The sequence below is a fragment of the Coregonus lavaretus genome (genome assembly GCF_964263955.1).
Source record: "Coregonus lavaretus genome assembly, chromosome: 4".
NCBI lineage: Eukaryota > Metazoa > Chordata > Actinopteri > Salmoniformes > Salmonidae > Coregonus > Coregonus lavaretus.
In genome coordinates this window covers 3889095-3901718 of record NC_139991.1, presented here as the reverse complement: position 1 = coordinate 3901718, position 12624 = coordinate 3889095, and positions in this window count along the sequence as shown.

The window sequence follows — 12624 nt, the reverse complement described above, 5'->3', positions numbered from 1 at the left end:
GCATAACCAACACACCACCCAGCCTGTTCAACTCAGCTGTCAGTTATGCTCTGCAGTCCGTACAATAACCTTCTTCGATTGTATGACTATTTAGGTTTGACCATATCTGATCTGTCAGAATCTTTGAAGATTATTCTTTGTATGAGTAGCCTTTGTATGAATACTGAGCATGTTACAATCCCTAGAGACCTCCAAAACCTAAAGAGCTTTCACCAGCTGGCTTATAGGCCTACTTGGTGCACAGAGACAGTTTCTATAAGAAATACTTACAGATTTACTCTGAAGTTGTGTTTAAGTATAGAACATTATAGATTGAGGAGAAGTCTGAGGTCACCCAAACCTGACCCGTGAACCTGCTATTCTAGCAGTCTGTGGCTGCCAAGCGAGGAAAATGGCAGAGTAACAAAAAGGCTTGGCAGACTGATGGAAACTCTTGTTCGTTACAGAAAAAGGCAACAGATGTTTGTTAAATCATCTGTTAAAGAATCTATGGTGCCAAAACTCTGTTTAAATACCACAAGTTAATACCTCTCATATTTAATTGTTTGAAGAAACAGATGCTGCGTTCTTTTAATTAATCGGAGCCCAGGTTCCATTGTCTCTCAGTGCGTTCAAGTGCAAGCAACTTCATTGGAAAAACCTGGGATGATAGATGGATATCATTCCATTTTCCACATTGCTGAACTGGCTCTAATTGCTGGATGAAAATATAAACATTTAAAAGCTTAATACCAGGGTGGAGCAAGCAGACTACATTCTACAGGTCCACTTGAAGTTGTAAAACTAAACTTGATCATATGAATTGAAACATGACTGAAGTGTTTTGGCTAGGAATGTTAGGAATGTTAGTAAAACACAAAGTACATGAGTTCCCTCACAGTAACAATGCAGAGTTTGGTCTTTTATAACTTTTGATTAAATAGTTTTAGCCAACCAACAAACACAAAGTACACCATTAGTAGTAGCTAATAAACAGTGATTATGAAATGCTGAATTAACATAGCCCGAGGCTGTGAGCATTCCTCTCTGTGTGAAAATGTTTTCTCAGTTGACTAAGGGAACATTGAAGTAATGGCATTTCCTTCACACAGTCAGACAAAATGAGGTAGCAATGCTGTCCTCTTTCGTCCGTGACATTGTTCCCAAGGTTTAATTAACTCAGGCCCACTGCTGATGGAGTTAGTTAAACTCATAAGCCTATTGACTTTAGAATGGTTGACTAAAAATGCTTCTTTTTTTTTGACGGTAGGCCTTTAGGACACTGCAGAATATACGTGACATTATTTGTATGGAGAGAAAACGTGCCAGCTAGCTGCATTCCCACTTCTATGATTGCAGGTGTCTATGATGACATGTTGGTTGAATCCTAAAATGTCAAACAGCATCCCGTCCCACAAACATGTATGGATTGGGAAGAAGTAATGCCCAAGAATTATTGAACCACTGGGGAATTTGTATCCCCAAAGCTGCCTCTCCAGTGGTGCCATCATGATCGTTCCCTTCTCATCTACTTTCCTATTCTAATATATTGTGCAGGATCTAATGACTCCATACAATGGCTTGAAAAAATATTGGTTGTAATGCAACAAAATAGGAAAAACACCAAGGGGGATGAATACTTTTGCAAGCTACTGTATAAGAAGTCCACAGGGAGCTGCATGTGTAGTGGTGGAGATAAGATGATCCTACAATGAGTTGAGGATGAGTGTCTCTTTCAGGTGATGAATGGGTCAGATTCACATTGAGCTCTGTTGAGTTTGTAATCCTTCCATTCTCCCTGCAGATGAGTCCACGGGGGTCTGGTTAGACTTGATGGGCTAGAGGTCTGTGTTAGTTCAGGGTGGATGGGAGTACAGAGGCTTTGTACAACAGTCTCTACTTCTGTAGTAGTTTAGTAATAATGTTCAGCCTAGTCTTAAGTGATCCATTGGGTCTCTCACCCTCTCACAATTTGGAGTCTAGCCAGGTTGAATAGCTCCTGAATTCCTAAGTGCCACCTTTGTTTCACTCAATATTGGAGCTGAAACCACAAAGTTGGTCACTATGGAAGTGTTGTCAATAGCTTAAAGTGTCATTTGGCTCAAGGTCGACAGGATTTTCTCCACTCTTTACTGAGGCTGCTTTGGTTCAGCAGGCACTTTACTCTAAGAGCTTTCCCTCCTTCTTAAAAATCATTGTTTTCTTCTTATGTGGAGGCTAGACCTGTTTTTAAAGCACAGTATCACTTCTGTTAATGTCTTTGAAGTCATGTAAAATCACAAATCAGTCATCGAAGGCCCCTTTCAGCCAGTAGAGGCTTTCTGACTAGTGTACAAGTCTGGTAACCCAGCCAGCAGAGGCTTTCTGACTAGTGTACTCTGGTTAGTCATACAGCAGAGCTTTGACGGCTGCCACTGAGGCCCATGGAGAGGAGAGGAGAGAGTGGGGTAGCAAGCTGTTTTAACCTTTTAGCAGGCTGAGGGAAAATGTTTCTGTCTCAACATCTTGGCATTGGGTCAGCCTCCTGCTGCATCATAGCTCGGTTCCACCAGAGTGCTGCCACTTACCTATGCAAATCCAGCCAGATAATGGCATTATCGGCTGCTGCTGCATGCGTTGGAGACCAACCAACACAGCACTGCTCTGACAACCCTGGGCTTTCTGAATGCCATCACATACATATAGGGAGAGAGGCGGGAGTCTTTACCCTGTGTTTTTAGAATGTTGTCCTTTATTTAGGTATTAAACTGTATAATAATAGCGATGCCAAGGCAAAAATGTACATGGGGCAGTCAGAGAGCAGTTTGTCAAATAGTTAAAGAAGAGTGTGAATTTAAGTAGAATTTAAGCTCCCTCTCCTCTCCCCTGCCCTGTGTGTGTGTGTGTGTGTGTGTGTGTGTGTGTGTATATATATATATATATATATATATATATATATATATATATATATATATATGTGTGTATATATGGCACAGTGAATCTCAGACCAGTTTGGCTTCATTTCCAAGGCCAGCAGCTTAATCCCTGGACCCTCCAGTGCAGAAACGGGCATGAGTAGCATATGGAGGACCGCTGATCCTTAGTACATGGCACAGGCTTGTGGAAAAATCTGGTAATTTTAGAAAGATGACTTTTTTAAGCCTCTCCGCTCTTTTTTCATTATTTTCTCCTCACATCAGGGCTTCACCAGTGCAAGTGTGATGTCCCTTCCCTTTCCCCTTCTCTGCCCCAATGTCCCCCAAAAGCTCCTCACTCAGCTCAGCCGCAGATCTTAATCCACAGCTTTATTTTTTCTTAAATGTATCATGAACAAGATCTTGTCTCATGCATTTATAATTTCTTTCGGAGCCTTCAGAAGTTCCAAATGAGGGCAGAGTATTTGTTTTCCGCTGTGACATTTGCATAGCTAATCTGGTATTTGCATTCATCAATTGGTTCATTAATTAGGTCAGTGATCAAAGCTGGATTTCTCTATCACTGTACAGAAAGAAGAAGAAACATTTTGGTGGCTCTATGATGGAGCTCTGTGCATTAACAAAGAAAAAAAACGAGGGACTTTCAGCAGAGAAGATCTAACGCATCATTTCTTATGGAGAGCCAGCCTGGTGAGAGAGAGTGAGAGGGATGCTGCACTCTTATGTGATTCAGCAACATCATTATAAAACTAGTCAAAGGAAGGAAGCAGGAAAAAACCTCTGGTATGGCAGCAGCAGAGTTGGGACATCCACGCCATCTACTGGTGAAGATGAGATGACGTTTTAACCGTCACTAATGACCACCCTGGGGAGCACCGGGGGGCCTGGGAAACCAACAGTCCTCTCACAGACTGGATTTGAGTCTTCTGAAAGCATCTGGTTCACACTGATTGCATGTATGATCAACCAGCACCGGGCCCAACACCATTACTCAACTGAGACAAATCCAGGCCCTGGGAGAGACCCACAATGCACCTTCCCTCAATCCAACTCCTTTGTCAGTGTGGACGTGTAATTTATCTGGCTTCCTCTTTCAGCTGACCTCTTTCTTGACAGGATGTCTAGTGTGTGTGTGTGTGTGTGCAGGGCGCCAATCTCTTCTCTCATAGTGTACACCATGGAGCAGCTAGCGACACTGGGGGCTCTTTCCCGCCTGCTGCCTGCCCAACTCTCTCTCCTCCAGTAGCTGCAGAACATTAGCACCTGAGTGCGCCTCACACAAGAAGAGCAAACCCACGTGAAAAGGATGGAAAAGAAACCGCTGACCAAATGTTTTCCTTCCCCCCTCAATGCAATTCAGAATCCGCTGCTGAAAAAGTGTGATCAATTTGATAGGCATGAGTGCATTGACAAATTAGAGTTGCCTTGCTTTAATTGCATCCATTGAAATGTTTTGCACCCCAGTGAGTTAAGTGTCCCATTATTTGAGTACACTCACAAACCATACGCTCTGTACACTCCCCTTAAAACAAAGGTTCCATAAACAAAGACATCATCTATTATTCTGCTTGGGATTCTACACAGTACTCATTTCTAAATGGCTGTAATGATCGTCCATTCACATAACTCTTCATGCTTAATCGCTCGCACTTAAATACACAAGCACAACAAAAAACTACTACTACAGGAAAACATGAACCAACGGAGGTTAATTCTCCACATTCTGCAAGGCACACAAACACAACACTGGCTAAGTCTTAATTTGATTAATCATCTACACATACACTCCAATCCTCTTGTAAAATTAAATTAACTTGTGGGGGGGGTTCTATATTTTTCTCAGTGGTACTGGGCAACTGTAAAGTAATGCTGTAACATATCAGTTATTATTATCGTTTATTAGAGATGCTAAAGATCCCCGCAGGAATCTAATTGAGCAATGGAACCCCTCTTCTCTGATGCAGCCCCCTACCCATCCTCTCTCCCTCTCCAGAGTGAATGGAGACCCTACCTGGAGCCAGCCCCTTGCAGCACCATGCAACAGGCTCCCAATTAATCAGAGTCCCTCAAGCATCCTGCTTGTCCCCAGTGGACCCAGGATAGGAGCCATTTCGCTGCGCCACCCGCTCCACATCCCCATCCCCGCTCAACTCCCGTCCCCGCGTCCAAACATGATTAATCTCCAACCCATGTCCAAACATGATTAATCTCCAAACAGAGGCCATTCCTCAAATAAGACAGATATGGACTCTCCAAGACACAGGCATTACCTGAGGTCTGCATTATTGGACCAGTATTTATTCATGACTCCATCAATATATGCATTATACATTTACAAATGTTACAAATGCCCCAACAATGATTAAGATCCAATTTACAGTACAGTCATCATTCCTACTTATTGACATTTGTAGGAATCAGCATTGCTGGGGAGCAGGTGTGACACAGCATAGCGTAAGTAGCTAGATTGCTCAGAGCCAGAGGCGGCCCTATCATTTTATGATTGGCAGTCATCCTAAATATAACGTATATAAAGTATAGACAGCCTACAAGATTGTTTTGATCACGTGGACTGGAATATGTTCCGGGTCACCTCTGGAGATAACATCAATGAATACGCCGACTCAGGTACCGGATTCATTTAAAAAATGCATCAATTACGTGATACCGATAGTGTCTTTCAAAACGTTCCTGAAATTAAAAATGGGGATTGATAGCAGCCTTGTAGGAATAATGAAAGAGAGATATTCTGCTCACAAAAAGGGCAAGGTGACCGGGGACAATAGTTTGGTTAAACAGTACAAATACAACATACGCAGATCGATCAAGATGCCGAAACACAAGTATAAAGACAAAGTGGAGGAGCAGTTCAGCGGGTCGGACACAAGGCGTATGTGGCAGGGGCTCATAACGATCACGGATTACAAAAAAAAGCCAGCCACATTGCGGTCACCAACGCCATCCTACCGGAGGAGCTAAACACCATCTCAATTGTGTTGAGGTCGGGGGATTGTGGAGGCCAGGTCATCTGATGCAGCACTCCATCACTCTCTTTCTTGGTAAAATAGCCCTTACACAGCCTGTAGGTGTGTTGGGTCATTGTCCTGTTGAAAAACAAATGATAGTCCCACTCAGCACAAACAAGATGGGATGGCGTATCGCTGCAGAATGCTGCGGTAGCCATGCTGGTTAAGTGTGTCTTGAATACTAAATAAATCATAGACAGTGTCACCAGCAAAGCACCCCCACACAATCACAACTCCTCCACCATGCTTCAAGGTGGGAACCACATATGTGGAGTTCATCCGTTCACCTACTCTGCGTCTCACAAAGACACGGCGGTTGGAACCAAAAATCTCAAATTTGGACTCATCAGACCACAGGACAAATTTCCACTGGTCTAATGTCCATTGCTCGTGTTTCTTGGCCCAAGCTGGTCTCTTCTTCTTATTGGTGTCCTTTAGTAGTGGTTTCTTTGCAGCAATTCGACCATGAAGGCCTGATTCACACAGTTCCCTCTGAACAGTTGATGTTGAGATGTGTCTGTTACTTGAACTCTGTGAACCATTTATTTGGCCAGTTTCATCATAGCGCTTGATGGTTTTTGCGACTGCACTTGAAGAAACTTCAAAGTTCTTGAAATTTTCCAGATTGTCTGACCTTCATGTCTTAAAGTAATGATGGAATGTCGTTTCTCTTAGCTTATTTGAGCTGTTTCTGCCATAATATGGACTTGGTCTATTACCAAATAGGACTATCTTATGAATACCCCCCTAACTTGTCGCAACACAACTGACTGGCTCAAACGCATTAAGAAGGAAAGAAATTCCACAAATTAACTTTTAAGAAGGCACAACTGTTAATTGAAATGCATTCCAGGTGACTACCTCATGAAGCTGGTTGCGAGAACGCCAAGAGTGTGCAAAGCTGTCATCAAGGCAAAGGGTGGCTATTTGAATCTCAAATATAACATACATTTTGATTTGTTTAACACTTTTTGGGTTACTACATGATTCCATATGTGTTATTTCATAGTTTTGATGTCTTCACTATTATTCTACAATGTAGAAAATAGTATGAATAAAGAAAAACCCTGGAATGAGTAGGTGTGTCCAAACTTTTGACTGGTAGTGTATATACAGTTGAAGTCGGAAGTTTACATTAAAACTCGTTTTTCAGCCATTCCACAAATTGTTAACAAACTATAGTTTTGGCAAGTCGGTTAGGACATCTACTTTGTGGATGACGCAAGTAATTTTTCCAACAATTGTTTACAGACAGATTATTTCACTTATAATTCACTGTATCACAATTCCAATGGGTCAGAAGTTTACATACAGTAAGTTGACTGTGCCTTTCAACAGCTTGTAAAATTCCAGAAAATGATGTCATGGCTTTAGAAGCTTCTGATAGGCTAATTGACATCATTTGAGTCATTTGGAGGTGTACCTGTGGATGTATTTCAAGGCCTACCTTCAAACTCAGTGCCTCTTTGCTTGACATAATGGGAAAATCTAAAGAAATCAGCCAAGAACTTAATGACCTCCACAAGTCTGGTTCATCCTTGGGAGCAATTTCCAAATGCCTGAAGGTACCACGTTCATCTGTACAAACAATAGTATGCAAGTATAAACACCATGGGACCATGCAGCCGTCATACCGCTCAGGAAGGAGACGCGTTCTGTCTCCTAGAGATGAACGTACTTTGGTGCGAAAAGTGCAAATCAATCCCAGAACAACAGCAATGGACCTTGTGAGGATGCTGGAGGAAACAGGTACAAAAGTATCTATATCCACAGTAAAACGAGTCCTATATCAACATCACCTGAAAGGCTGCTCAGCAAGGAAGAAGCCACTGCTCCAAAACCGCCATAAAAAAGCCAGACTACAGTTTGCAACTGCACATGGGGACAAAGATCGTACTTTTTGGAGAAATGTCCTCTGGTCTGATGAAACAAAAATAGAACTGTTTGCCCATAATGACCATCGTTATGTTTGGAGAAAAAAGGGGATATCTTGCAAGCCGAAGAACACCATCCCAATCGTGAAGCACGGGAGTGGCAGCATCATGCTGTGGGGGTGCTTTGCTGCAGGAGGGACTGGTGCACGTCACAAAATAGATGGCATCATGAGGAAAAAAAATTATGTGGATATATTGAAGCAACATCTCAAGAAATGTCAGGAAGTTAAAGCTTGGTCGCAAATGGGTCTTCCAAATGAACAATGACCCCAAGCATACTTCCAAAGTTGCGGCAAAATGGCTTCAGGACAACAAAGTCAAGGTATTGGAGTGGCCATCACAAAGCCCTGACCTCAATCCTATAGAAAATGTGTAGGCAGAACTGAAAAAGCCTGTGTGAGCAAGGAGGCCTACAAACCTGACTCAGTTACACCAGCTATGTCAGGAGGAATGGGCCAAAATTCACCCAACTTATTGTGGGAAGCTTGTGGAAGGCTACCCGAAACGTTTGACCCAAGTTAAACAATTTAAAGGCAATGCTACCAAATTCTAATTGAGTGTATGTAAACTTCTGACCCACTGGGAATGTGATAAAATAAATAAAAGCTGAAATAAATCATTCTCTCTACTATTATTCTGACATTTCAAATTCTTAAAATAAAGTGGTGATCCTAACTGACCTAAGACAGGGAATTTTTACTAGGATTAAATGTCAGGAATTGTGAAAAACTGAGTTTAAATGTACTTGGCTAAGGTGTATGTAAACTTCCGACTTCAACTGTATATTTACCCAAAAAATTGATGGGGGATTGGAAATGATGTAGACAATTACATTGATGGAAGCTGCAATCTATCTGCAATGTTAAAGCTGATAGCCACCACTAGTCAGCCACCTACTCCCCCTGCTGCTCCCCCTATGGACATTTCCCCCCGCTACTCCCCCTATGGACATTTCCCCCTGCTGCTCCCCCTATGGACATTTCCCCCTGCTGCTCCCCCTATGGACATTTCCCCCCGCTACTCCCCCTATGGACATTTCCCCCTGCTGCTCCCCCTATGGACATTTCCCCCTGCTGCTCCCCCTATGGACATTTCCCCCCCCCCCCCCCCCCCAACTGACTTTTACTCTGCCCCCACCTTACAACATTCATCACTGGTCATTCTGCTCCCCCTATGATCGTTCCCCCCACCCCCTTAACAGCCTTTACTCTGCCTCCACCCCAATGGATATGTATTTATTGACCACTGCTACAGTTATATAGTACTATTTCTATTTATATTGCTGTTGTTTTTTATTACCATTTTCATTATTTTATTCCACTTAGTCCTGCATGTTGGAGCTCGGATCCTAAGATTTTAACTGTACCTTGCAATCCCACCTGCAACCCCTGTACATGTGACTATTAAACACTCTGAATCTGAAACTGCTGTATCAGTGTTTCTTAAGAAAGCATTTCTCTAAGCCAAGGCAGTGGTGGAGGCCCAGTCCAGACGTAGTGAAGCATGACTATACTTTCAGAACAAATGAGGGCCTTATGCATGGGCGGCTATACTCTTTGTTCCCCTCTCGCAGAAATACCTGCACTTCTCTGGGCTCAGCCTCCACTGCATTGGGGACAAACACAAAGATGATTAACTTGTTGAGACAAAGTCCAACTGGCAGCATGATCAGGCACAACAACCAGATGATCTCTCCCAACTGGCTCACCTTCTGCCCCCCTTATGAAATCAGTAGCAATATTGGCGCACAAATGAAAAACAGGCATGGAAAAAAAGGAATGATACTGTATGTTTGGTCTGTTCAGTATTACCCAGGCGGGCCATTGATGGTCAGCGGCGGAAATGTCTCTAATAGCATTGCTTGACTAATACCAGCTGTAATAAAGGGTGGAGGAAGGACTTTAACAAGGACTTCGAGTTGAGTCATGCCTTTGAAATTAACTTTTGTCCTTGTTTTTGGTGCCGGTGCAGCAGGCAGACAGAGCAGAGGAGAGGACAGACTGTGCTGCTGTTAGGGAGACTCATATAAAGTATCCGTGCCTGTATCCCTGAGGCTGGCAAGAAGAGACTAGTCATTTTTAGGCTGAACACCCACGCAAACCTGGCTTTTTCTTTCACTAAGAACTCACCCTCATCACTCAATGAATGGTTACTAACATCAAAATACTTATGCATTAGCTATCATCCATGATCATCAGCAAAATCATGCATTGTATAGTGATTATAAAGCCTAACTGGGACAGTGGGTCCTAGTCTGTAATACTTTGCAAAGACTTAACTTCTGGCATTAGACATCTTCCTCCATAAGCCTCTGTAAGAGCACAGCCTTCCCACTAATGACCACAGGAGATCAGAGGGCCAGAGGATCTGAGTCGCCTAGTTAAATTGTGTTATTTTGATGACACTTTCTGCTTTTTCATGTCATGGTCTCGTTGGCCATCATCATGTAGTTTTGGGGAGAGAGGGAACAGAGAGGGAGGAGAGTCAGCCAGGCAACAGTGCGAGGCGAGCCCTGCCCTGCTCTGCTCCAGAGAGCCAGACAGACAGTGTGATCACAGAACAGCAGCGCCTGTTTTCCCTCTCTGTGGGCTTAATGATGACAATGTCACTGCACAAGGTTATGCCCTCTTATTCTCATGTGGGCAGCTGCACAGCAATTGCCTGGTGATGCTTTTATCAAATCGTTTCGGAGCTGTCTTTGGCTGCGGCTGCTTTATTTCATGTTACAACTAAGAGAGAGAGGAGAGAGGATCTTCCTTTTTTGCTCCTGACCAATTTTACAACCTCTACGGTTCTTGGAGGCCAAAATAAAGTACATGGTGTCATGTTAGGGCTAAGAGGGGCTCAGTAGAATGTTAAGTGTTCTGTTGTTGAGTGTAGAGGAAGCAGGAAGAGCCCTCTGAGAGCCTGGGTGGGTGCTGCAGTAGTCAAGTAGTCAACGCATACATGATGAACCTATGCTCTGCCCACATACATAGATTTCACTGGGGGCCTTTTCCTAGAACGATTGATATTCTGTCTAGTGCTTTGAGTACTGTACATTATTGGCTTGTTGGAGATTGCATTTCAGAACGATAATAACAGTCTGGCATTTTGTCCTCTTGACTGGGCAGACTTAAAAGTAGGTGCTCTTTTAGAATTGTTCCTGTGTGGTGGTTACCGAGTGCTGCCTATTGATTATTCTTGGAGGCTTATTTCATTTCTTGGAAGAGGTGTTTCAATTCACAACAAAGGAGCACCGAGTAACTATCTGTAATGCTATTTTAGTGTCCTGTACCTTTTTGTAAGGGTTGGTGTGAGGTGTGACCCAGGTGCGGTGCAGAATAGACAGTAGGTAGTAGGCAGAGATGGTGAAACAAGGATCTTTACTGGTGGTCCCAAAACCAGGATACAAAATAACGGACTTGTCACGAAAAAAGAAAGGCTGACAGCAAACATACGAAATACTAACTACAACTGACAACAACAATGAAAAAGGGAGAACACTTCTCAAGTACCTGTACATACATCTCACGATCAGACACTGATTAGTACTGTTTGGCATCAAGAAGTAGCAGAGAAAACAGAGCAAGGGAAGTGAGGGCATAAATACACAGGTAAACAGGTAGACACAGGTGACACCAATAGGATAATGATTAGTCCAGACTGTGAGTGAGGAGGTGCCTAAGGTTGTCGGAGGATGACACCTAGTGGGTTGCTCCGGAACTGCGACCCCCTCCTGTAACACCTATTTTATAGGACGTTATCATCCTATAAAAAGGTGTGTGTGTATGCATGTGTCAGAGACAGAGAGATGGAGCAGTAGGAGTGGCGAGGCCTGCGTGTCTGGAGGTGTACAGGAGTAAATAAGAACATAGGATGACAGCCATTCTCCTCACTGTACTAAGTAAACGCATCACAGGACCATGTGATTTATTGCCGGGTTCGGATGACATTTCTGCCGTGGCGGGCGGGACGAGGAGCCAGAGTCCTGTGGGGTTTTTTGAACGGCAGGACGGGGACGGATGCTGCATTTTTATTCCTCCGGTGAAGAAAGGGCATCCCTCTTATCTCTCTGGTGGAGGAGAATCCAGCAGCTCGGGCTGAAAGGGCTGAGAGTGAATACTACTGGATAAAAGAGAAGGGGGAGGAAATGGCAGGGGTGCAGCTTGATAAAGACCTGAGAAGTGCACCATGAGAAGAATAATATGTCCTTCCCTTTATTGATTTTTTTTTTGTCCCAGCATTTTTTTTTTCTTTAAGGGCACATCGAAGATGCAAGCAGAATCATAAGTTCTCTGCTAGTCTTTACCCTCTCCAAAGCCACACCTGCTGCCGTTCCTGTAGTGTAGACCAGTGGCGGCTCCTGAAAGAATTCTCAGGAGGGGCAATTTTTCTGATGATTTAGGTGACCTACACACATTTAAAAAAAGATATGTCCAGCAACAACATGAAGACAGGGGCAGCATATAAGTCAATACCAGAAGCATTTATTGACTGATCTGGGGAGATGGATTCCAGTTTCTGTGACAGATTATAAATAATCTCTGATGCCTTTGTTATATTAGCTTTTGGTTGAATGTACTGTCGTAGTAAATATATAATGTTATAGCTTGGTCTGACTAAAATCTTGTGCATGACCCATTTTGTGTTGGGCGTTGGTTTTCAATCAATGCTGTTCCTATCCTATAACAATGGACAAAAGAGTCCTATCTTGTCAGCCTTGTCAGCAGGTGGCCAAGGACAACACCCACGCCATAGGTCTCTCAGTTCTTCCAACTCACGAGTTCT